Source organism: Cetorhinus maximus, chromosome 6, assembly GCF_964194155.1.
Source record: "Cetorhinus maximus chromosome 6, sCetMax3.hap1.1, whole genome shotgun sequence".
In the NCBI taxonomy this organism is placed as follows: Eukaryota; Metazoa; Chordata; class Chondrichthyes; order Lamniformes; family Cetorhinidae; genus Cetorhinus; species Cetorhinus maximus.
This window is the reverse complement of record NC_135884.1, coordinates 75258344-75283206: the sequence shown is the minus strand read 5'-3', so window position 1 is coordinate 75283206 and position 24863 is coordinate 75258344. Positions and strand designations below refer to the sequence as shown.

The following is a 24863-nucleotide window of genomic DNA, read 5'->3' as shown; positions in this document are numbered from 1 at the left end:
AAGAAAGATAAAGAAGTTTTGAAGGCACACAGGTGACACAGGTGTCCAACCACTGTATATACTTTTGGCACTTGTAAATACATGTTCACTTTCACTGCTTGGAAGTATCCTGGATTCTTATCCTGCTGCTAGTTGCTTCAATGGTCGTGGGCATTTAAGGATGTGGAATTTGGACCCATCAGAGTTCGATAATGAAGCCCTATAGATTCACTTCTCTCATATTACCAACATAGTGATCACTCAATAATCCCACATGTGCATGATTAAGCACTAGCCATCATTTGTGAGTGTGTGGCCTGAGCACGCAGCATGCATTCCATTACTTGCAGCTCACCATGCTCTGAAAATGATGTTTAGCAAGGTCATTGCATCTCCTGCTACTGTTGCTCTGATGTGAGATGTGGATGGATGCAAACAGTATTAAGGGGAGTTAAACATCCTATGTGAGTGACAAGGAACACTGTAGATGCAGGGTTGAAAGAATTAAGTTCTACATTGACTTAACAATAGAAAAGCAGAGGCTTTCTCTACATGCTTGGAGAATGCTGTGGTGGGCACACCCAATTGTTACTGGCTGTCCTTGATGATTTGTAATTTTGAGCTAATTTGCAGGCGATGGCTGCAAGTAAGGAGGCAATGGACAAGTTAGCCTTGACTGCAAGAGGGATTGAGTGTAGGATCAAAGAGGTGTGCATGCAGTTGACTGAAGCCTTTGTGAAATGTCAAATGGAGAATTGTTCATTCTGCTCGTCTCCTTCTCAAGGGAAGCAATAAACCTTACTTAAAGGGATCTAAACCAAAGTACACCAGACCTCACTGAAGGATCAGAGTATTATTCCATGAGGTGAGAGAGAGTAAAATGGGCCTGTGTGCTGGACCATTCCGAGGACTGTGAGGCTCTCCATGTGAAGCATCAACAGCTCTTACAGGGCTCTGCAGGCTCCACGCAAGAAAGATGTTTAACTTGGCTGGGGTGTACAGGATGACTAATCACAGCTTCGCACTAATACTAGGCATCTACTAGGAGATTTGTAGGAGTCTCTGCAATTGGAGGGTCTGGAGTGGTTGCTACTCAACAACTCAGTGCAAGAGAGGCATTGTCATTGAATGAACTCCAAAGTAACCTTGAAACTTTTCAGCATGATAAAGATGTCAAGGGATATGTGGTTACTATGGATGAGGGGTGTTCGAAGAGCAGGAACACAAACTTCCCTGATCAATCCATGTATAGGAGCGATCACGAGATGACAGATTACGTTCTCATGCTGCTCCTCCTTGTGCACTCAAATATCTGGTTCCGCCTGAAAGAGATCTCTGAGGTCCGCCGCCCCATTGGGAGCAGGTGTGAGGGTGACATCCCTGCCAAGATAAGATTTCATGTTGCTTTCAAGGTGCCATGCATGTGGACTTTTGAGGGCATGGGAAAAATCTCATCTCTACTTACAGGTGCCCGAGGTAGTGGGAGAATGGAGTGTTGCACAGGTTCTAATGCGCACATTTAGAGCCAGAGTTCTATATACCAGCACAGTTTGATGTGTACAAAGCGTAGTAGTGGGGTTTGGTACATAAAGGGTTAACGTGGAACTGAGTACAATACCGTCCACACAGTAATGTAAGAAGACACATGATCCAGAGCCAGGGTCAGTCTAAAGATGGACAGAGTTGGGTACAGACCTAGACTGGACTCAGCTCCATATCTGTACCCTCTACAGTAAATATATACATGAGTTATGAGTTGTTAATAAAGATTTGCTGTTAATGTACTCAGGACAATGAAGTCTACTTCATGGAGTCCGAAGCAGGATTCTGGCAGCATTGGGATTAAAACATCCAACCCCAACAAGAATGCTGAGAAGCAAAGAATAAGGGCACCTTCAACGGATTTTGCACTGAACCTAGCTCCCAACTGAAGTTACAGGTGCTGAGAAAACTCACCAGAGAGAAAAAAAATCTAAAAAAATCCAGAGACAGAAGCAAACAAGAAAAGTAGAAGTTCTACAGGGTGTTGGTGAGGCCACATCTGGAGTACTGTGTACAGTTTTGGTCACCGTATTTAAGAAAGGATATACTGGCATTGGAGGCTGTTCAAAAAAGATTCACTGGGCTGATTCCTGAGATGAAGGGGTTGACTTATCAAGAACGGCTAAACAGGTTAGGTCTTTATTTATTAGAGTTTAGAAGAATGAGGGGTGATCTTATTGAAATGTACAAGATTCTGAGGGGGCTTGACAGGGTAGATGCTGAGAAGATGTTTCCACTAGTGAGGGAATCTTGAACTAGGGGATATAGTTACAGAATAAGGGGACACTCATTTAAAACTCAGATGCGAAATAATTTCCTCTGTCAGAGGTTAGTGAATGTCTGGAATTCTCTACCCCAGAGAGTTGTGGAGGCGAAATCACTGAAAGTACTTAAAGAGCAGGTGGATAGATTTTTGAAACATCGGGGAGTTGAGGGTTTTGAGGAACTGGCATGAAAGAGGAGTTGAGGCCTAGGGCAGATCAGCCATGATCTTATTGAATGGCAGGGCAGGCTTGAGGGGCTGAATGGCCTACTCCTGCTCCTATTTCTTATGTTTTACTCAAGCTGACGATTTGACTGCATCCATCTTGGAAGACTAGCTTCAACAAGCAGAGCTTGCAGCCTGCAAGGGTGAAATAAAATCAAATTTCAGGCCAGCTAGTCCTGAGAATCTCCTTTTAAGTAATTTAGTCAGAAGCGTTGTTTGAAAGCAATCCATCGCTAAACCTGATCCTAGAGTCTGAGTCTCAACACGTGGTGCCAAGTTTGGCAAAAACAGCCCAAAAAAACCATTAATAATTAATTTTGTCCACTCCTGGTACCTTGCGACCGTCCAAATTCGAAAAACAGCAAGACCATGGTTCTTTTCCAAGAGTCCTGACTCATAACACAATACCGCTGAATGAATTAAAATGGCAGTCAGCTGACCTCCACCGCAATTGTGGTTCCCCAGCAGAAGCATGTTGCCACCATTTTGAAAATCCCGCCAAAAAACAGCAAGTGCAGGAAGATCCTTTGTTCAGCATTAACTGGCAATGTCATCTTGGAAGCTTACAATCTCTTAAAACTGTACCCACACTTTTTAAAATCGTCAAAAATGGATTGCAATTCCACACTTCCAGCTCTACTGGGATTCAGCCATAGCCTAGAGCAGTCACACAATTGCAGTCTTTGCGGGAGAGAAATTTTAAGATACAGCATTGCTACAACTCTCAATAAAAAATCATAGGCAGAACAAGTTAGAGCACTTCTTTGCTCGATTGGGCCAATAGCAAACAACATCGTTGCACGACAGGCTTCTGATGAATCATCAGCCAAATTTGATGATAATTTGAAATCTTTCAATGCGTATTTCAACTTGAGATCCAATAAAATACTGGAGAGAGCTAAATTTAATAAGAGAGTCCAGCTCCCTTGGGAACCTGTCGATTCCTTCATTAACAATCTCTATAGGATGGCAGAGGAATGTGAATGTGGCAATTTAAAAGTCTGAGCACATCTGAGACAGAATCATGGTGGGTGTTGCAGATAATTCACTCTCTGACCTCCTACAAACTAAAGATGATCTTACCCTCGACAATGCAATCCAGCTAGCTAGACTGTCTGAGCTTCGTGAACAACACATGACCACTGTAAAGGGAGAGAACACTTCATGGGGCAGAAATCAACTCCCAGCCCACCATATCAAGTCACAAAAGTGCAGGTCCACCCAAGTCAGGGAATGCAACACTGGAGCCACTCAGCAGAGCCACCTTGCCAGAACTGCGGTGCAAAGTGTCCTCACAAAAAAGCTCAGTGTCCTGCAAGTACTGCTCAATGCTTCCATTGCAAGAGACAGGGCACTTTGGTAAACTGTGCAAGTCAAAGCCCCAGCACCGCACAGACATCCCAAAGATCATCCATGAGGTTGAGACCGTAGACCCAGATGACGCACAGCCATTCTTCTTGGGAACATCAGAGAATGTGGTTCTTTGTTTTGGACTGCTGATGTCCTGGTAAATGGTCTTCTAACAAATTTTAAATTAGATTCAGATGCCAAGGTGACATTCCTGTCAGACAAGGAAGCATGGCTCCAAGGTCTTTGGAATCCAATGACAGACACGCAACTGTATGGGGCAGGGGAAGTCTAACTCCTGGTCATCGGCACGATCCTTGAACCAGTGAGGTATGGTGATGAACAAATCTTTCAGCTGATGTTATGTCATCCACAATCAGCATTCTCTCCTCTGAGCAGGGATGCCTGTGTAATCCTTGATCTTCTCCAGCCAGCGGAAGTTGTCAAGACTACCACAGTCGTTAGCCAGCCAGAAAAGCACAGTCCTGAGTCCTCAAACACTAAAGAGTATCAGACTCTAATTTCACCTGGGATCTCTTCTTTTGGTGGAACAGGTTTGTCCATCATCATTCCAGACTCCTGAAAGTCCCCAGTGGTTGGACCAACCTACTGGCTTGGCAGTGTATGGTTGTTCATTGTCTTGACCATTGCTTAAGGGGTGGACGAAAATGGTAAGCATCTACTTGGCTGTATTTTTTCTTCTTCCTTTTCTGTTTAGGCCATCTGGAAGCTCTCTCAGGCTGACGAGATTACCACTGCACCTCCAGTAGAAGTGATAGCAGAGAAAGATCAACAGTCTGAGGAACCTCTACCTCCCACTGCAATGATGGTACAGTTGGTAGACACACCAACCACTGTGCACACACAGCAACTTCCAGCCAGACTGCCAAAACTACAAGGGATGCTGTAACCTGGTAACAGTTGCGCACCATCAAAAACAAAAAGCATCGGTGAGCATGCTACTCAATCTTCTTCTTGCCACAGGAATGCTCTTCCTTGGCATGAGAGAGCTTCCAGACGACCTAAATGGAAAAGAAAGAAAAAAAATTCCAGCCAAGTAGATGAATACCATTTTCGCCCAACCCTGCAAGCAATGGTCAAGACAAACAACAACCATACACTGCCAAGCCAGTCAGACCAACCAGGCATGGTTTAACCTTCACAATGGAAGAAATAGCTCCTTTCCTCCTGGCTGTGGGTCATGTGTCTTCTTACATCACTGTACGGGCAGTACTGTACTCAGTTCCACATTAACCCTTTATGTACCAGACCCTACTACTACACCCCACCCCCCCTCAAGTCTTTATCCCATGGATATAGAGTTACTTTAGTTTACTTCCAAGTATTATATTGTTATAAGTCTTGTGCATTAACTTTATTGCTACAACATTAATGCTATTCTAAATTTTTGCTATTACAGTCTTAACATTAACAACATTAGCAACATTCTCACTACCCCATCTCCCCCCTTCGAGTTCTTGAAGTTAGAGGTTCAGGCGGTCTGGAGGCCTTATAACCCTTCCACATCTCGTTTACCATTCTGTCAGGAGAATGGTAAGCTCCGGTGTTTCTTGTTCTTGTTGTTAGCTTGGAGGTTTGACTGGTGCTTGGGTATGGTTTCATCCATTTCTTCCAATCTAAAGTTGGACAGAGTTGGGCAAAGACCTAGACAGAAGTAGCTCCTTACCCTCTACTGTAAATATGTACATAGTTATGAGTTGTTCATAAAAACTTGCTGTTAATATACCCAAGACTACGAAGTCTATTTCATGGTGTCCAAAACAGGATTCTTCACAAAGGATCAAACCACCAGCAGGGCAGATATAAAATAGTGCAATTTAATTCAGCTTTCATAAATCAAGGTACATGACAGCAAAGTTTAAGGTGTGTTACCAAAAAGGAGCTGTGGCCTACCAGCCAGCAGAGGATAAAAACCAAATAGTAAAAGAAATGTATCAACTGTTTACTCTCAGATTGTCACGGACCTCTTTGCTGTGTAGTACCCTTGTAATGGTCTCTGCCACTGCCTACATGAAATCTCCCTAACCCTTGTTTTCACTATCCCCTTCACCATCCTTATTGTCAGAGGAGATATCTGCAATTGCCGAGATCTTGCTGAGGTCCTTCAAAAACTTGTGGCACCTGAGAGTGGTTCAGAATGTAGGCATCACGAGAGCTCCATGGAAACCGAACATAAACATGCAGGATTTGTCAGGTGTGATCACACATCAGCTGCATGTTCAAAGAGTGCAAACCTTTCCTATTGATGAATATGACTGGCTGATGCCAGGGAGCTTTCAAGGCCACATGTGTGCAGTCAATAGCCCCTTGCACTTACAGGAAACTTGCAATTGCTGCAAAACCCAAAGCTCTGGCAGCCTGGCTTTCGGGATCCAGGCAGAACTTGACAAATTGGTGATCTCTTCTAACAGGGCATCTGTCACCTCCTGGATGCACTTGTATATTGCTGCCTGGGAGATGCTGCAAGGTCCTCAGTGGAGTCCTGGAAGGAGTGACTGGCAAAGACGCTTAAAGCGCTGGTGACTTTTAATGCACTGGCGTGGGATTACCTCCAAGTGCTTGAAGTCCTCATGGAGAAGCTGGCAGATGTGAATAACCACATCCCGAGGTGCCTCCAGCATTGGCTTTCACTCATCTGCAGGTAGCTGTACTGCCTGTGATGTACCTCAGGTGGAGCCAATGCTTGCTGTCACACTGGCCCCTAGTCACCAGTCTCCTGACCTTCTTGAGCTGCCTCTTGCTGCTCAGCCAATTCCTCCTCCTAGCCCTGGTCTAACCTGCGCCAATTCCTCCTCTTCATTTACAAGGCACAAGTCAGGACTGTGATGGAATACTCCCCACTTGCCTGGATGAGTGCAGCTCCCACAACACTTGAAAAGCTTGACACCATCCAGGACAAAGCAGCCCGCTTGATTGGCACCACATCCACAAGCATTCACTCCCTCCACCACTAACTCACAGTAGCAGTAGTGTGTATCATCGACAAGATGCACTGCAGGAATTCACCAAGGCTCCTTAGACAGCACCTTCCAAACCCACAATCACTACCATCTAGAAGGACAAAGGCAGCAGATAGATGGGAACACCACCACCTGGAAGCTCTCCCCCAAATCACTCACCATCCTGACTTGGAAATATATCGCCGTTCCTTCACTGTCGCTGGGTCAAAATCCTGGAACTCCCTTCCTAACAGCACTGTGAGTGTACCTGCACCACACGTACTGCAGTAGTTCAAAAAGGCAGCTCATCACCGCCTTCTCAAGGGCAACTAGGGATGGGCAATAAATGCTGGCCCAGCCAGCGAAGCCCACATCCCGTGAATGAGTTAAAAAAATATTTCCATGCTAGACAACATCCTCTCAAATATCATTTGTCCCCCTCTCTATTGTGACGACATCGTTCCTGCAATGCATGACCTGAACTGTATGCAGTGCTCCAGCAATGGTGCAACTGGTGTTTTATACAGTTCTAGCATAACCTGCTTGCTCTTATACGCTAGGTCTCAATCAAGAAAGGAAAGTATGCCTTCTTGACAACCTTATCTGTTTTCCAGTGGGTTTCTGCAGCTTGACTGACAGCCTGGTGGCCGGAGGTCGGTAAACTTCTTGACAGCATTAGTTTGCAGGTTTTCAAGTTAGGAAACTTCCTTTAACAGAAGGACCTCTTGAAGGTTGCTTTCTCCCAAAGAACACACCATCCTTGTCAAAGAAAACCACTGTCTGACAGCAAACAAAGCGCTTTGACACAGGACCTCAAAAAACCCACACACCCATCTGAAATCCCTGGCCTCTACTGGAACACATTCCACATCCTACAAACTGACGACAACTCCACCTTTCGATGACACACCTCCTGGCTGACTGCAAATATCACCACCCATAACATGGCAACTAACCATTTGGGGTGAAAGGGATCAAAGGATATAGGGAGAAAGCGGGAGCAGGCTATTGAGTTGGATGATCAGCCATGATCATAATGAATGGTGGAGTAGGCTCGAAGGGCCGAATGGCCTACTCCTGCTCCTATTTTCTATGTTTCTATGTTGTAACCCGAGTGAAGTCCCAGGTTTCAAACTTCTATGAAAAATCTGGAAAACCCTCAACCCCTTGAGGACGGCCCAAGGAAGATGTGGCCACTTGCTCCACATGTGGAACATGAGGAACAGCTCAAATTGTGACCATGGCCATCCAGGTCACACCATCGCCCCCATACTGAACTCCTGCCCAGAGAGATCCATTCCTGGTGACATTACAACCATTCACACTGAGTCAGCTGAAGCTGTTGACTGGATTGCTAAGCTTGAGGTCAAACTATAATTGCTTCCACAGCTAAATGAAATGTATACCACCTTATCAACTGTCCTGCTACCCTCAAAGATTTGTAGACATATGCTGCAAGGTCTCTCTGTTCTCTACACTTTTCAGAATTCTACTATTCATTATGTATCCTTTGTTTTTCCTCACCAAATACAATACCTCACACTTCTCGTGACTGAATTCCATTTGCCATTTTTCTGCCCACCTGACCAGTACATTAATATCTTCCTGCAATCTATAGCTTTCTTTCTCACTCTATCAATTTTCACATCATCTGAAGAATTCTTAATCCTGACCCCTACAATTACGTCTAAATTATTGATATATACCACGAACAGCAGGTGAACCAGTACTGAACCCTGTCATACCCTACTGGAAACAGCTTTTGAGACACATAAACACCTGCTCAGCTTAACTTTTGCTTCCTGCACGGAACTAATTATGGATCCAACTTGCTGCCTTCCCTTGTATCCTATGAGCTTTTAATTTGCCAACCAGTCTGCCATGTGGGACCTTGTAAAAAGTCTTGCTAAAATTCATGTAGACGACATCAAACACGCTACTCTCATTGACCATCATTTTTCCTGCTCAAAACATTCAAATTAGTCAACCAAGACATTTCCTTAAAAAAATCGATGTTGGTTGTCCTTGATAAAATCACACCTCTTTCAATGACAATTTAGTCCTGTGTTAGTACGGTATAATTATTGCTGAGTCCATTGTTATTACAGCATTAATATTTTTAAGTTCTGTCAATGTATCGTGGCAGAGGTGAGTATGGTGGCCATTACCAAGGATAAGGTGCTAGGAAAACTGAAAGGTCTGAAGGTGGATAAATCACCTGGGCCAGATGGATTACACCCCAGAGTTCTGAAGGAGATAGCTGAAGAGATAGTGGAGGCGTTAGTGGTGATCTTTCAGGAATCACTGGAGTCAGGGAGGGTCCCAGAGGACTGGAAAATCGCTAATGTAACCCCCCTGTTTAAGAAGGGAGTGAGGCAAAAGACAGGAAATTACAGGCCGATTAGCCTGACCTCGGTTGTTGGTAAGATTTTAGAGTCCATTATTAAGGATGAGATTTCAGAATACTTGGAAGTGCATGATAAAATAGGGCAGAGTCAGCATGGTTTCATCAAGGGGAAGTCATGCCTGACAAACCTGTTAGAATTCTTTGAGGAGGTAACGAGTAGGTTAGACAAAGGAGAGCCAATGGATGTTATCTACTTGGACTTCCAGAAGGCCTTTGACAAGGTGCCGCACAGGAGGCTGCTCAGTAAGATAAGAGCCCATGGTGTTAGAGGCAAGGTACTAGCATGGATAGAAGAATGGCTGTCTGGCAGGAGGCAGAGAGTGGGGATAAGGTGGTCCTTCTCAGGATGGCGGCCGGTGACTAGTGGAGTTCTGCAGGGGTTAGTGTTGGGACCACAACTTTTCACTTTATACATTAATGATCTAGATGAAGGAACTGAGGGCATCCTGGCTAAGTTTGCAGATGATACAAAGGTAGGTGGAGGGGCAGGTAGTATTGAGGAGGCATGGAGGCTGCAGAAGGACTTGGACAGGTTAGGAGAATGGGCAAAGAAGTGGCAGATGGAATACAACGTGGGTAAGTGTGAGGTCATGCACTTTGGTAGGAAGAATAGAGGCATAGACTATTTTCTAAATGGGGAGAGAATTCAGGAGTCTGGAGTGCAAAGGGACTTGGGAGTCCTAGTCCAGGATTCTCTTAAGGTTAACTTGCAGGTTGAGTCAGTAGTTAGGAAGGTAAATACAATGTTGGCATTTATTTCGAGAGGACTAGAATATAAAAGCAGGGATGTGCTGCTGAGGCTTTATAAGGCTCTGGTCAGACCACATTTAGAATATTGTGAGCAATTTTGGGCCCCGTATCTCAGGAAGGATGTGCTGGCCCCGGAGATGGTCCAGAGGAGGTTCACGAGAACGATCCCAGGAATGAAAGGCTTAACATATGAGGAACGTTTGAGGACTCTGGGTCTATACTTGATGGAGTTTAGAAGGATGAGGGGGGGATCTGATTGAAACTTACAGAATACTGAAAGGCCTGGATAGAGTGGACGTGGGGAAGATGTTTCCATTAGTAGAAGAGACTAAGACCCGGGGGCACAGACTCAGAGTAAAGGGAAGACCTTTTAGAACAGAGATGAGGAGAAACTTCTTTAGCCAGAGAGTGGTGAATCTATGGAATTCATTGCCACAGAAGGCTGTGGAGGCCAGGTCATTGAGTGTATTTAAGACCGAGATAGATAGGTTCTTGATTGGTAAGGGGATCAAAGGTTACGGGGAGAAGGCGGGAGAATGGGGTTGAGAAACTTATCAGCCATGATTGAATGGCAGAGCAGACTCGATGGGCCGAATGGCCTAATTTCTGCTCCTATGCCTTATAGTATTGTTCAGTTCTGTGTTACCACAGTATCATTGTTCAGTCTCATATTAGTACACCAGCGATATTGCTCAGTCCTGTGTCAGTGCACTCAGTTTTGCTCAGTATTGCTGAATTCTTTCTTAGTACAATAACAGTATATTCTTCACAATTGCTGCATCCAGTGTCAGTACAGCAGCGATATTGCTCAGTCCTCTTAGCATGGTATCAGTTTTATTGCATCCCGTGTTCGCACAGTGTTAGTACATTAACAGTATTGTTATTTTCTGTTAGTATAGTGTCAATAGGAAGATTGTATCCAATTCTGTGCAGCTCCCTTTAGGAAGGATGTCAAGGCTTTAGAAAGGGAGCATAAAAGATTTACCTTAATAGTTCCAGGGATGAAGGACTTCAGTCAGGTGGATAGATTGGAAAAATTGGGGTTGTTAGAGAGGGCTTTAAACTAAATAGTGGGGGCAAGGGATCGCGTAAGGAAAGATGTGGTAAACTAAAGGGGGAGGACAAGGCAAGGAAGCAAGGTTAATGATAAGCAGAACGTGGCAGGAAGAGGCAGAGTCTACGAACTTATGAGTATGCCAGCAGTTAAAGCCAGAGTTTGCAAAGGGTCAGGCCAAGGAGTGGGACAATCCGCGTTGCTCTTGCAGAGAGCTAGCATGGCACGACGAGTTGTGATCTCCTTTTGAGCTGTAACTATTTAATCATTCAGTCCTGTGTTAGCACAGTGTCAGCATTGTTCATGCTGTCTTAATACAGGTTCAGCATTGCTTAGTCCTCTGTCAATACAGTCAGTATTCTTCATTCCTGTATTAGTGCAGTGTCAATATTTTTCATGCTATCTTCGCACAGTGTTACAACCGGGATAGGAGGAGTGCACTGTCTGTCTCTAGTCCCACTATTCCACGGATCACAACATATATTTAAATGATGTTTCCAGCTAATTATATGGCCAAATATGTGATTTCTCTACTAATCTCAGAATGACTACTCAATGAACAGGTTTCTTCAGTAAACAACAAAATTACTCTTTCATTATAAAACCAGTCTTGTCAAATAGAAAGGCAAAACTTATTAACATACTGTATGAAATATGGAAGTATACTAATTACTCTTTCAAAATACCTTAAGTCACATACACACCCCAAAAAAAGAGAGAAATTCTGCCAAAGGTTAACGGTCAATGGTTGAAGGGAAAAGGATAGATGATGGAGTCCTTGAAATGATGTCCGGGTTATAGGGTTGGGCTCGCTGTGAAACAATCGATGACTCTTGCACGGCTTTTCAGGCAGACTTGAAGAACACTTGCAGGTACTCAATTCCAGAACGTAGAACAACTTAGAAGCAGCTTATGTTCATATCCGGCTGTTGACTGGCTCTGGAATGCAAAAAGGCTGTTGCCTTCTTTTCACAAGCAGTTCGTCTTTCTTTTTTTATAGCAAAGCCAACTTTTAAACAGAGTTCCAGCTATGTTTTTTTCCCGAGCCATAAACTACCATGTGACCCCCTTTCCACAGTTCTCCCGAATCAAGAGGTTTCCAGCTTCTTTAAAACTGCTTAGTTACCTTTTCTTGTAAAAGAATGTCTTTTCCAGGAATAGGAATCAGAGTCCTGCATCAACACTTTAACGGTCAATTCGCAGACACTTCCTCCTACCTCTCCCTGGACCATGGCCCCACCACGGAACATCAAGCCATTGTTTCCAGGACTGTCACTGACCTCATCTCCTCTGGAGATCTTCCTCCCACAGCTTCTAACCTGATGGTCGCCCAACCTCAGATGGCCCGCTTCTACCTCCTACCCAAAATCCACAAACAGAACTGTCCTGGCAGACCGATCGTGTCAGCCTGTTCCTGCCCCATGGAACTCATTTCTCGTTATCTTGACTCCCTTCTCTCTCCCCTTGTCCAGTCCCTTCCCACCTACATCCGTGATTCCTCTGACACCTTACGTCACATCAACAATTTCCAGTTCCCTGGCCCCAACCGCTTCCTCTTCACCATGGATGTCCAATCCCTCTACACCTCCATCCCCCACCAGGATGGTCTGAGGGCCCTTAGCTTCTTCCTTGAACAGAGGCCCCAACAATCCCCATCCACCACTACTCTCCTCCATCTGGCTGAACTTGTTCTCACACTGAACAATTTCTCCTTTAACTCCTCTCACTTCCTCCAAATAAAAGGTGTGGCTATGGGTACCCACATGGGCCCCAGCTATGCCTGTCTCTTTATGGGGTATGTGGAACATTCCTTGTTCCAGTCCTACTCCGGCCCCCTCCCACAACTCTTTCTCCGATACATCGATGATTACTTCGGTGCTGCTTCATGCTCTCGTCGGGACCTGGAAAAATTTATTAATTTTGCTTCCAATCTCCACCCCTCCATCATTTTCACATGGTCCATCTCTGACACTTCTCTTCCCTTCCTTGACCTCTCTGTCTCAATTTCTGATGATAGACTGTCCACCAATATCCATTACAAGCCTCCCGACTCCCACAGCTACCTCGACTACAGCTCCTCACACCCCGCTTCCTGTAAGGACTCCATCCCATTCTCTCAGTTCCTTTGCCTCCGTCGCATCTGTTCTGATGATGCTACCTTCAAAAACAGTTCCTCTGACATGTCCTCCTTCTTCCTTAACCGAGGTTTTCCACCCATGGTCGTTGACAGGGCCCTCAACCGCGTCCGGCCCATCTCCCGCACATCCGCCCTCACGCCTTCTCCTCCCTCCCAGAAATATGATAGGGTCCCCCTTGTCCTCACTTATCACCCCACCAGCCTCCGCATTCAAAGGATCATCCTCTGCCATTTCCGCCAATTCCAGCATGATGCCACCACCAAACACATCTTCCCTTCACCCCCCCAGGCGGCATTCCGTAGGGATCGTTCCCTCTGGGACACCCTGGTCCACTCCTCCATCACCCCCTACTCCTCAAACCCCACCTATGGCACCTGACCATGCCAACGCAGAAGATGCAACACCTGCCCCTTCACTTCCTCTCTCCTCACCGTCCAAGGGCCCAAACACTCCTTTCAAGTGAAGCAGCATTTCACTTGCATTTCCCCTAACTTAGTCTACTGCATTCGTTGCTCCCAATCCGGTCTCCTCTACATTGGAGAGACCAAACGCAAACTGGGCAACCGCTTTGCAGAACACCTGCGGTCTGTCCGCAAGAAAGACCCAAACCTCCCTGTCGCTTGCCATTTTAACACTCCACCCTGCTCTCTTGCCCACATGTCTGTCCTTGGCTTGCTGCATTGTTCCAGTGAAGCCCAACGCAAACTGGAGGAACAGCACCTCACCTTCCGACTAGGCACTTTACAGCCTTCCGGGCTGAATATAGAATTCAACAACTTTAGATCTTAAACTCCCCCTCCCCCCATCCCCACCCCATTTCTTCCCCCTCCCCCTTTTTTTTTCTTCTTTTTTTTTTCTTTCAATAATTTATATAGATTTTTCTTTTCCCACCTATTTCCATTATTTTTAAATCTACAACTAATACCTTGTCAGTCTTTCCACCCCACCCCCACTAGAGCTGTACCTTGAGTGTCCTGCCATCCATTCTTAATTAGCACTTTTCTTAGATAATATCACCACCTTCAACACCTCTTTGATCCTTTTGTCTGTGACATCTTTTGATTATCTGCTCCTATCACTGCTTGCTTGTCCCTACAACCACCCCACCCTCAACTTCTCTCCCCCAGCCCCCCCACTTTAAACCAGCTTATATTTCACCCCTCTCCTAACTATACTTCAGTTCTGTTGAAGGGTCATGTGGACTCGAAACGTCAACTCTTTTCTTCTCCACCGATGCTGCCAGACCTGCTGAGTTTTTCCAGGTAATTCTGTTTTTGTTTTGGATTTCCAGCATCCGCAGTAGCTTTTTGTTTTTACCTTTAAGGGACATGATCTTTTAAAACACAAATTCTTCCAGAATGTTCTTGGTCCTTGAAGATGACCCATTTTCTATGATTAAGTGTTCATGACAACAGTATCAGTATTGCTCAGTCCTTTGTCAGTACAGTCAGCATTCTTCAGTCCTGTGTCAGTCGCATTTCTGTATTATTCAGTCCTATGTAAGACTGTGTCAGTATTGCTCGGCCCTGTACATTGCTACAAGATGCTATGATCATCATCTAATCACAGGAACAAAATAGCCACATGGCATGCTAAGATATTTAAGTGACGTTTGAGTGGGACTTGGTGCAGGATAGGATATGGGCAGCAGTGTTTTGAATGAGTAAAAAGTTTGAATTCCTCACAGTATTATTAAAATAACTGCTTTTCATAGAGCAAAGAAAAGCATTAGAAAGAAAGCCACTAATTTAATCAATGCAACAACCAACTCTTCAGTGCCACACTGTAAAGATTCCACGTTCCATATTCTTGTTAAATGCATGCTCCACACATGACATGAATGGTTGAGCAAGTCTGAAAACAGGCATCAAAATCTCCTGAGATGCACTGGATGTGACAGGTACTTTGCTCAGCTTGAGGAATGAGCAGACTATCATGTAATATTAAGGCTACAGAGACACTCTGCCAAATACACACTGACCTGACTCTGAACCAGTAAAGTGAGCCTGTGTTCTTTCATTTTTCAGAACAGCAGAAGTCAACATCACCTAAGCAAGGGAGTAGCTTCTCATCTCCTTATCATAGAGTGCATGGTATGTGTGAGAGAAGTGGTGGTGGATTTGTGCATGTGGGGGGATTAAGGAGTGTGTGTGTGTGTGCTTGTGTATTGTCATGAATACTAACCATAAAAAATGATCCAAGAAAAGACATCCTTTTACAAGAAAAGGTAATTAAGCAGCACCTCTTGACCCTGGTGGACTGTGTATAAAGGGGGTCACATGCTGGTTTACGCGCTGAAAAAAAAATGTCTGGAAAGCTATGTTTAAAAGTTGGTTTTGTCTTCGCTTTAAAAAGGAAGGACCAACTGCTTGTGAAAAGAAGGCAGCAGCCTTTTAGCAGTCCACAGCCAGATGTGAATATAAGTTGCTCCATGTGCTGAAATTAAGTATCTGCAAGTGTCCCCACCTCGGTCATAACAATATGGAGTGTGTGGGGTGGAGGGAGGTTTGTGGTATGTCTATGAGGAGGTGGCGGGGATTAATTCCTGCAGGCACTGGCAATAGGGAAGTTGAGTATTACTGTGTTTGCCCTAGTTTCATTATCTATAGACCCTCTAGATTACTTGCTCATCCATAAATGCGACCCACATTACTTTAACAACGTGTCCCAATTTTAAGGCTCCAAAAGTATGGCATTGGTTAAGGTCAGTACTTTCATTGCTTGTACTACCTGTATCCTCTATCTAAATATCCTCTCTGGGATCATTGCTGCAAATTAGGACCAACATCCACCCAAAGTCTTTACATTTTCTTTGCATGGTCAGAACACAAGTTCATGAGTCTGTAGAAATGGATTTATCTTTTCAGGCTTTTGCCTATACAAACTAACAGTGCATCCAAAGAACTACTCTGGAATGTACAGATCCTATAGGTTCTATTTTAAACTCTATTATGCATTTAAATTGGTTGCCATGCTACTTTATAACAGTGACTAGACTCCAAAAAATGCTTCATTGACCTGAAGCACTTATGAAGGTCTGAGGTCATGTAGATTGCTAGATAAATGTACGTCTTTCTTTTCAATCGCTATGTATGTAATGTGTAAGCCTTTTCCAACCGCTCTGAACAGTACTATACAAAAACTCCCTAGGGAGAATTTTCTCCCCGTCGGGGGGGGTTGGATGGGAGCGGGTGTGGGCGGGCGCATAGCCGATCGCCGCCCGCAATTGGCTGGGCACCACCATTTTACGCGGGTGGGCCAATTAAGGCCCACCCAGCGTGATGCGCCCCCAGAAGTGCAATGTGCTCCCTGTGCGGGCGGGGGGAGTAGGCATGCACGCGAAAGAATGCAGAAATCTCCCTGAGGCACAGAGCTGCCTCAGGGAGATTATTTTGATTTTTGGAAATTTTAATAAAGAAAAATTTTTTTTTAAGACATGTCCCCTTATGTGACAGTGTCACATGAGCTGGGACCTATCAATGAATTTTATTAAAAATTTTTATTAAGCTTTAAAAACCTTCATGAAACCTCATCCCACCCGTGGAAATTTTAGAACAAGCAAGAAGTGACTTGGTCCAGACAAGCCCATCCCTTTTTGCTTTATTTCAATGCTACTTTCCTGCCTTCTCACCAGATCCTTTCTTTCTCCAGAAAAATATCTATATTGTCTCCTGAACCTTCTTACACCCTATTCGTTTCACTGCCTTCTAAATGATCCCTCTGTCCTACCAGCCACATCTTTGATCTCCTTTTCCTGCCCAAGGTTTTAGAACATGTGATTGCCTCCCAAATCTGAGCCTAACTCTCCTGCATCTTGAGGCCTGAATTCTTCTGATGATGCTTCCATTCATCCCACAGCATTGAAAGAGATCTAAGCAAAATCACAAACAATATCCTCCATGACCAATCTGCATTCTGACAAGGTTGGCTGTACCATTATTCTGCAAATGGCTCCCCTCCATTGTATTATGAATCTGTAATTACATATTCATATGTTTTAGGTGTATAATGTTTGATTGGCAATTGAATTTTTAAATGTAAGATAAGTGGGAAAAACCTGGGTGAGTGGCCGGTAAACAAAGCCTAAAATCGTTGCAGTTCAATGGGAGCTTGTATTTTTGCATTCTTTCACGGGATAGCATCACTGGCTAGGCCAGCATTACTGTCCATCCTAATTGCCCTTGAGATGGTGGTGGTGAGCTGCCTTCTTGAACCACTGTAGTCCATGTGGTGTAGGTACACCCACAGTGCTTTTAGGGAGGGAGTTCCATGATTTTGACCCAGTGACAGTAAAGGAACGGCGATATATTTCCAAGCCAGGATGGTGAGTGGCTTGGAGGGAAACTTCCAGGTGGTGGTGTTCCCATGTATTAGCTGCCCTTGTCCTTCTAGGTGGTAATGGTCACGGGCTGGAAGGTGCTGTCGAAGGCGCCTTGGTGAGTTGCTGCAGTGCATCTTGCAGATGGTACATGCTGCTGCCACTGTGCGTAGAAGGTAGAGGGAATGAATGTTTAAGGTAGTGAATGGAGTGCCAATCAAGTGGGCTGCTTTGTCCTGGATGGTTTCAAGCTTCTTGAGTGTTGTTGGAGCTGCAGTCATCCAGGCAAATGGACAGTATTTCATCACACTCCTGACTTGTACCTTGTAGATGGTGGACAGGCTTTGGGGAGCCAGGAGGTGGAGTTACTTGCCGCAGAATTCCCAACCTTTGCCTGTCCTTGTAGCCACAGTATTTATATGGCTAGTCCAGTTCGGTTTCTGATCAATGGTAATCCCCAGGATGCTGATAGTGAGATTTAGTAATGGTAATGCCATTGAACGTGAAGAGGAAATGGTTAGAATCTCTCTTGTTGGGGATAGTAATTGCCTGGCACTTGCGTGGCACAAATAGTACTTGCCCCTTATCAGCCAAAGCCCGAATGTTGCCCAGGTCTTGCTGCATATGGACACGGACTGCTTCAGTATCTGAGGAGTTGCGAATGGTGATGAAAATTGTGCAATCATCAACAACCATCCTCAATTCTGAACTTATAATGGAGGGAAAGTCATTGATGAAACAGCTGAAGATGGTTGGGCCTAGAACACTATCCTTAGCAGAAAGTTTTCCCCCTGATTCCCATTGAAGCCAGTGTTGCTGGGGCTCCTTGATGCTACACTCAGTCAAATGCAGCCTTGATGCCAAGGGCAGTCACTCTCACCTCACTTCTGGAGTTCAGCTCTTTTGTCCATGTTTGAACCAAGGCTGTAATGAGGTCAGGAGCTGAGTGGCCCTGACAGAACCCAAACTGAGTGTCAGTGAGAAAGTCATTGCTGAGTAAGTGCCGCTTGATGGCACTGTCAAAAACACCTTCTATCCTTTTGCTGATGATCGAGAGTGGACTGGTGGGGTGATAATTGACTGGGTTGGATTTGTCCTGCTTTTTGTGTACAGGACATACCTGGGCATTTTACCACATAGCCAGGTAGATGCCAGTGTTGTAGCTGTACTGGAACAGGTTGGCTAGGAGTGCGGCAAATTCCGGAGCACAAGTTTTCAGTGCTAATGCCAGAATGTTGTCAGGGCCCATCACCTTTGAAGCATCCAGTGCCTTTAGCCGTTTCTTGTTATCACGTGGAGTGAATCAAATTGACTGAAGACTGGCATCTGTGACGCTGGCGACCCCAGGAGGAGACCAGGATGGATCATTTTATAACATTAGAATTAGAAGTGTGAAAACGCTGAAAACACCGAACCCCTTTCTGAGTATTGGCAGAGACAAGTTGTCTACAGTTGTCTTCATAAGAGGTATAAGTTATTCATGTGGGTCCCAGGTCAAGAAAGATTTGAAAGCAAAGGGTAAACAAGAGATCTTAAGGCATCCATAAATTTTTTAGATCAAAGGACCAGTTTGGGAATTGTGGATGATTGGTTTGGATCTCTATATGGGATATCCAGAGTGGACCACATTGTCATGCAGATAGGTTGCAAGGAACTACTCTTTGGTTTGGGTTTATCTGTGTGGTTTCGCACAGAAACACAGTCAGTCAGCTTGGAAGGCTGTGAGAAGGCAGTGGTGTATCTGCTGGCGAGCAGAACAAGGAGCAGAGAGGCCATTAGGAAACAGGGGTGTTCCTGACCTGGAGCCACTACGCAGAAATTGTGAGCGGGGCCCATGCTCAGTGAAAAGTCCAAATTCCTGAGGAATTAAAATAGTCAGATCTGCCTGGTAAAGCCAGTGGAAGCCTCGCAGAGTGAGCTCTGGGAGTCTTCCTGCCAGACTGGGAAACTAAGGGGAGTCAAAGTGAATTCCTAAGACCAGTGGCACACCCTGGTTTGGTACCAAGAGAACTGAATGAACCATGAAGATCCTGCAATATATGGGAGGACTCTCGGGTGGAAATAAACTAGAACAGGGAGAGTCTTGCTGAGATTTTCAGGCTTAAATAATAAGTGTTTACAAAATATAGTATCAAGTTTGTGGTACTTGCTTTGGTTAATTCTTGTACACTAAAAGTTTCCTGTTTAAAACATGAAATCTTGCTGTATGATTATTTCAGTTAAAAACTAGGGAGTTTGAATTTCTTTAAAAATTAATGGTCTCCCTTGAGATCAAAACAATGGTCTAGCTTCTGAAAACTGCCTCTCTTGATTCCAATCTTGACTACCCGATCGTAGGAAAGAATCTCTATCCATTGCTTTTCACCCGACCATTATCCCCTAAACTTTGGTCCCTCCTCTACACATTGGTAACATCATCTATAGATCTGAGGTCAGCTACCACATGATGACACATAACTATATCGCTCCAGCCTCGCTCCGCTCTTCATCGCTGCTGGGCTGTGGACTCAGTCATATATGAACAGCAAGTTTCCTCCAGCTAGGCATAGGAGAGATCCAAATTCTTATGTTTGGCCCCATACCTTCCTCACCTATCGACCACTCGGTCGATCTCGGGCTGAGCCAGGCTGCTTGCAATCTCAGCACCATATTTTATCCTGAACTGAGTTTCCTTCCCCCATAGTCCCTCCATCAAACATTCAGCCTATCATAACTCATCTCTATCCCCGCCTCAGTCCATCCATTGCTGACACCATTGCCCATGCCTTTGTCACTCCAGACTGATTACACCAATGCTCTACTGGCTGGCCTCCCGTCCTCCACCAGGGCTTTTGATGTGAATAAGTACAGCTGACAGCTAGGACACCTTTGTTGAGAGACGACAAGCAGAAAGTTCTCAAGAAAAAAATCTCAGCTTTCAAATTCCTTCAAACTGTCAAGATCACGTTCCACTACATTCAAAATTCTGTGCCAATAAACTGTGAACCATCAGGGAGAAACAGCAGTGAGAAAAGGGGAGGTGATGGTGTAGTGGTATTGTCGTTGGACTAGTAATCCAGAGACCCAGGGTAATGCTCTGGGGACCTGGGTTCAAATCTCATCACAGTAGATGGTGGAATTTGAATTCAATAAAAATCTGGAATTAAAAGTCTAATGATGACTATTGTCGATTGTTGTAAAAACCCATCTGGTTCACTAATGTCCTTTAGGGACTTGCCGTCCTTACCTGGACTACATGTGACTCCAGACATGGCCTAGCAAGCCGCTCAGTTGTATCAAACTGCTACAAAGTCTGAAAAAAAGTAATGAAACCAGATGGACCACCCGGCATCAACTTAGACACTGGAAACGACCTTCACTTTCACTGGGTCAAAATCCTGGAACCCCCTTCCTAACAGCACTGTGGGTGTACCTACCCCACAGGGACTACAGTGGCTCAAGGAGGCAGCTCACCACCACCTTCTCAAGGACAACTAGGGATGGGCATTAAATGCTGGCCTAGCCAGCGAAGCCCACATCCCGTGAATGAATAAGAAAAAAGACAGATAAGTAGCAAGTGAAATTAGAAGGCAGGCGAAGCAAAGGCAAGTGGAATGTGGAATAATGTCAAAAAGACATTAAGGGCACCAGCAGAGTTTGCAACAAGGTAGATGATTACAAGGCACAAATAGAGGTAAATGGGTATGATGTAATTGCCATTACAGAAATGTAGCTACAGGGTGACCAAACTGGGATATGAATATTCAAGGATATTCAACATTCAGGAAGGACAGTAAGGGAAGATTTCAGATCTGAAGAACAAAATGTGGAGCAGCAAACATTGGTAGGAGTTGTTTATTGACTATCAAACAGTAGTGGGAGTGTGGGGCATGGTATTAATCAGGAGATTAGAGAAGCATGTAGCATCGGAAATGAAGTAATCATAGTTGACTTCAATCTGCTGTATAAATCTAGTGAGCACTGCTGTAGAGGATGAGTTTCTGGACTGTGATAGGGATAGTTTTCTAGAGCAGTATGTTGAGGAACAGGCTATTTTAGATCTAGTATTATGTAACAAAAAAGGGCCAATTAATAATCTTGTTGTAAAAGAAGCTTTAGGTGTGAGTGACCATAATATGATAGAATTTTGCATTATGTTTGAAAGTGAGGTAGTTCAATCTGAAGCCAGGGTGTTAAATTTGAACAAAGGAATTTATGAAGGTATGAGAGACAAATTGGCTAAGATGGAGAAAGACAAAGGCAACACCACCATCTACAAGTTCACCTCCAAGCCACACACCATCACACCATCCTGGCTTGGAAAGAAGAAAATAGATAGATTTCTAGACTCTAAAGGCATCAAGGGGTATGGGGAAGAGTGTGGGAGTACGGCGTTGAGATAGATGATCGGCCATGATCAAACTGAATGGTGGAGCAGGCTCGAAGGGCTGAATGACCTACTCTTGCTTCTATTTTACTATGTTTCTAAATCATCAGGTTTGATTAGCTTTGCTGCAATGCTAGGCTGGTGAATATTCAATATGTACCAGAATTTTGAGAAAATTGTTTAAGTGGTGGCTCAGAAAGCTAACTCCACAGCTACAGCAGTGACATCTTAATCAAGAACAGCAAATCTGGAGAGCAAGAGGCTGTAGGTAACATCTGGGCTGCTTTAGATTGCAGGAATCAAGGGAAAAACATTCCAATGGCTGTAGTCATACCGAGCACAAAGGAAGGTTTTTGCGGTTGTTGGAGGTCAATCATCTCAGTTCAAAGCATCACTGCAGGAGTTCCTCAGGATAATTCCCTAAGCACAGCCATCTTCAGCTGCTTCATCAATGACCATCCTTCCATCAAAAAGTCAGATTTGGGGATGTTTGCTGATGATTGCAGTGTTCAGTTCCCTTTAGAACTTCTCAAACAATGAAGCAGTCTGTGGCCATTTGCTGTAAGATCTTGACAACAAGCAATCCAAGCCTGAAAAGTGAAAGTAACATTTGTGCCACACAAGTTCCAGGCAATAACCATCTCCAATAAGAGAGAGTCTAACCATCCCCCCATAACGTTTGATGGCATTACCATCACTGAATTCCCCAACATTAAGACCTGGGAGTTACCACTGACCAGAAACTTAACTGGATCAGCCATATAAATAGTGGTTACAAGAGCAGAAAGAGACTGGGAATTCTGCAGAGAGTAACTCACCTCCTGACTCCCAGATGCCTTTCCACTACCTACAAGACACAAGTCAAAAGTGTGATGAAATATTCTTCACTTCTCTGGATGAATACAGCTCCAACAGTATTCAAGAACCTCAACACCTTCAGGGCAAACAAGCCTGCTTTATCAGCACCACATCCACCACCTTAAACATTCACACCCTCCACCGCCAATGCACAGTGGCAGCAAAATGTATCATCTACAACAAGCACTGCAGTAATTCATCAAGGCTCCTTTGACAGCACCTTGCAAACCTGTGACCTCTACCAACTAGAAAGACAAAGGCAACACCACCACCTGCAAGTTCACCTCCAAGGCACACACCATCACACCATCCTGGATTGGAACAATATCGCCGTCCCTTCACTGTCGCTGGGGCAAAATTCTGTAATTTCCTTGCTAACAGCACGGTGGGTGTATCTACACCAGATGGACTGCAGCAGTTCAAGAAGGCAGTTCCCCTCAAGGGCAGTTAGGGATGAGCTAAAAATGCTGGTCTGCCAGCATTGCCTGCATTCTGTGAACGAATAAGAACAAAGGTTTATTGATGATGCCATGCACAACATCAGGCAGACATTCCAGCTAGGGCTTCCTTATTTGGAATTATGTCGAAGACACCCACAAATCTGTCAGCCTTTTGTTCAATTCGGTCTTAGTGACTGGGATTCCTGTCCTCAATAAAAGGAGCACAAATATTCACAAGTATTTACTGGATCATTTTAGCAGGAGTAGCCTCACAATATGTAGTAGACAATAACTTTTGATGTGTTAGTCAGACTTCTAACTCCATTTCATATATCTGCTAATGACCAGCTTCTTCTGTTAACCACTTGATGTTCCTCCTGTTCTAAAGCGTCTTTGTAATGTTACAGTTAGCAGTTCTTACAGGAGTGAGATATTTTCGACACAAATCCTGTCTGCAATGATTTCCGTGATCTGGTAAGGTACAGCATGGATATCCAAGATTTTTGAATATTTGTCAACAAAAGTCACTCTAACGTCTCTGCCTAAATATTAAGGAAGATTCAATCAATCATTCTTTGAGGCTCAGTTTCATAAACGGCACTGCAGCACTTTCCATATTTGAGAGGTTCCTTTGTGAAATTCCCACAGTTGGACCTTGTTATGCTGCACTAAGGTTACCTGGGTTTGTAGTTCAGTATTGCACTTTGTCTCTAAACTGATTTGGTAGTGGAGGTGTCTGCAATTATTTCTAATTATTTCCTCCATTCAGAGAGTGACCACCCTCATGGATAGCCACATCCAGCTTATCACAGCGTTTCATCTCATCCATAAGCTTGATGGAGTAACGGCTGGGTGAGAGGCAAATGAGAAACCTAGAGTCATCGCTAGGCACTCATATCCCTCCCTGCTCAACTGAGAAGTAAGTGTGCCCTAAAAGAGTAGAGGAGCAGAAGCACCTGTGGGCTCCTCTCAGGGCACTCTTGTAGTTTTGATTTACAAGGAAATCAAGGGTATGAGGGACAGGCAGGAAAATGGAGTTAAGGCCAAGGTTTGATCAGCTGTGATCTTATCGAATGGCAGAGCAGTCTCGATGGGCTGAATGGCCAATTCCTGCCCCTATTTCTTATGATCTGATGATTATAAGCAGCGTCACTGGGAGCGGTGACCACTGCTGGGATTGCAGGAGGACTAGGAGAAGGAACAGTGCTGGAGGCAGCAAAACACAGGTAATTGAGCTCATCTGACTGGGTTCAGTCAGGGAGGCCCCAGCGAGGGGGGTAGGGAAGTTGGTTTGAAGGGTTGGGATGTCTTCCCGCAGGGCAGCCCTTGCCACCAGCAGAGCCCTTCGTACAGCACAGGGTTCCCGAACAGAAGTGACCCTGCCCCAGCCAGCTCACAGGCAGGCCACCAATACCAGCAGCAGTGGGATCAGGCCCATAGGTAGCCCATAATTGACAACTTAAGGGCCTCAATTGACCTAGGGGTGGGAAGACCTTCCTCGCCCTGGACTTAATCGGTGGTGGGTTGGGAAGGCAACAATCTATCCATCTTGTGCCTTCCCATCTGATTAAGCGCCCCACACCCCACCCCAGCCTCCCAGTCGCTCCCAAGTTGGCCATTAAATTCCATCCATTGGGTGTGGTATGAAGTGCAATTGATAGACTTGTGTATAAACATGTATTTCAATGTTTAAGTAGAATTGTGGCTTGGGAATCA

General features: G+C 44.7%; 1 protein-coding gene across 3 annotated transcripts in view; it reads right to left on the bottom strand.

The window, feature by feature from the left end:
• cacna2d2a (calcium channel, voltage-dependent, alpha 2/delta subunit 2a) overlaps positions 1-24863 on the bottom strand; it is a 991061-nt gene that overhangs the window by 503569 nt on the left and 462629 nt on the right. The gene's annotated exons all lie outside the window — the stretch shown is intronic.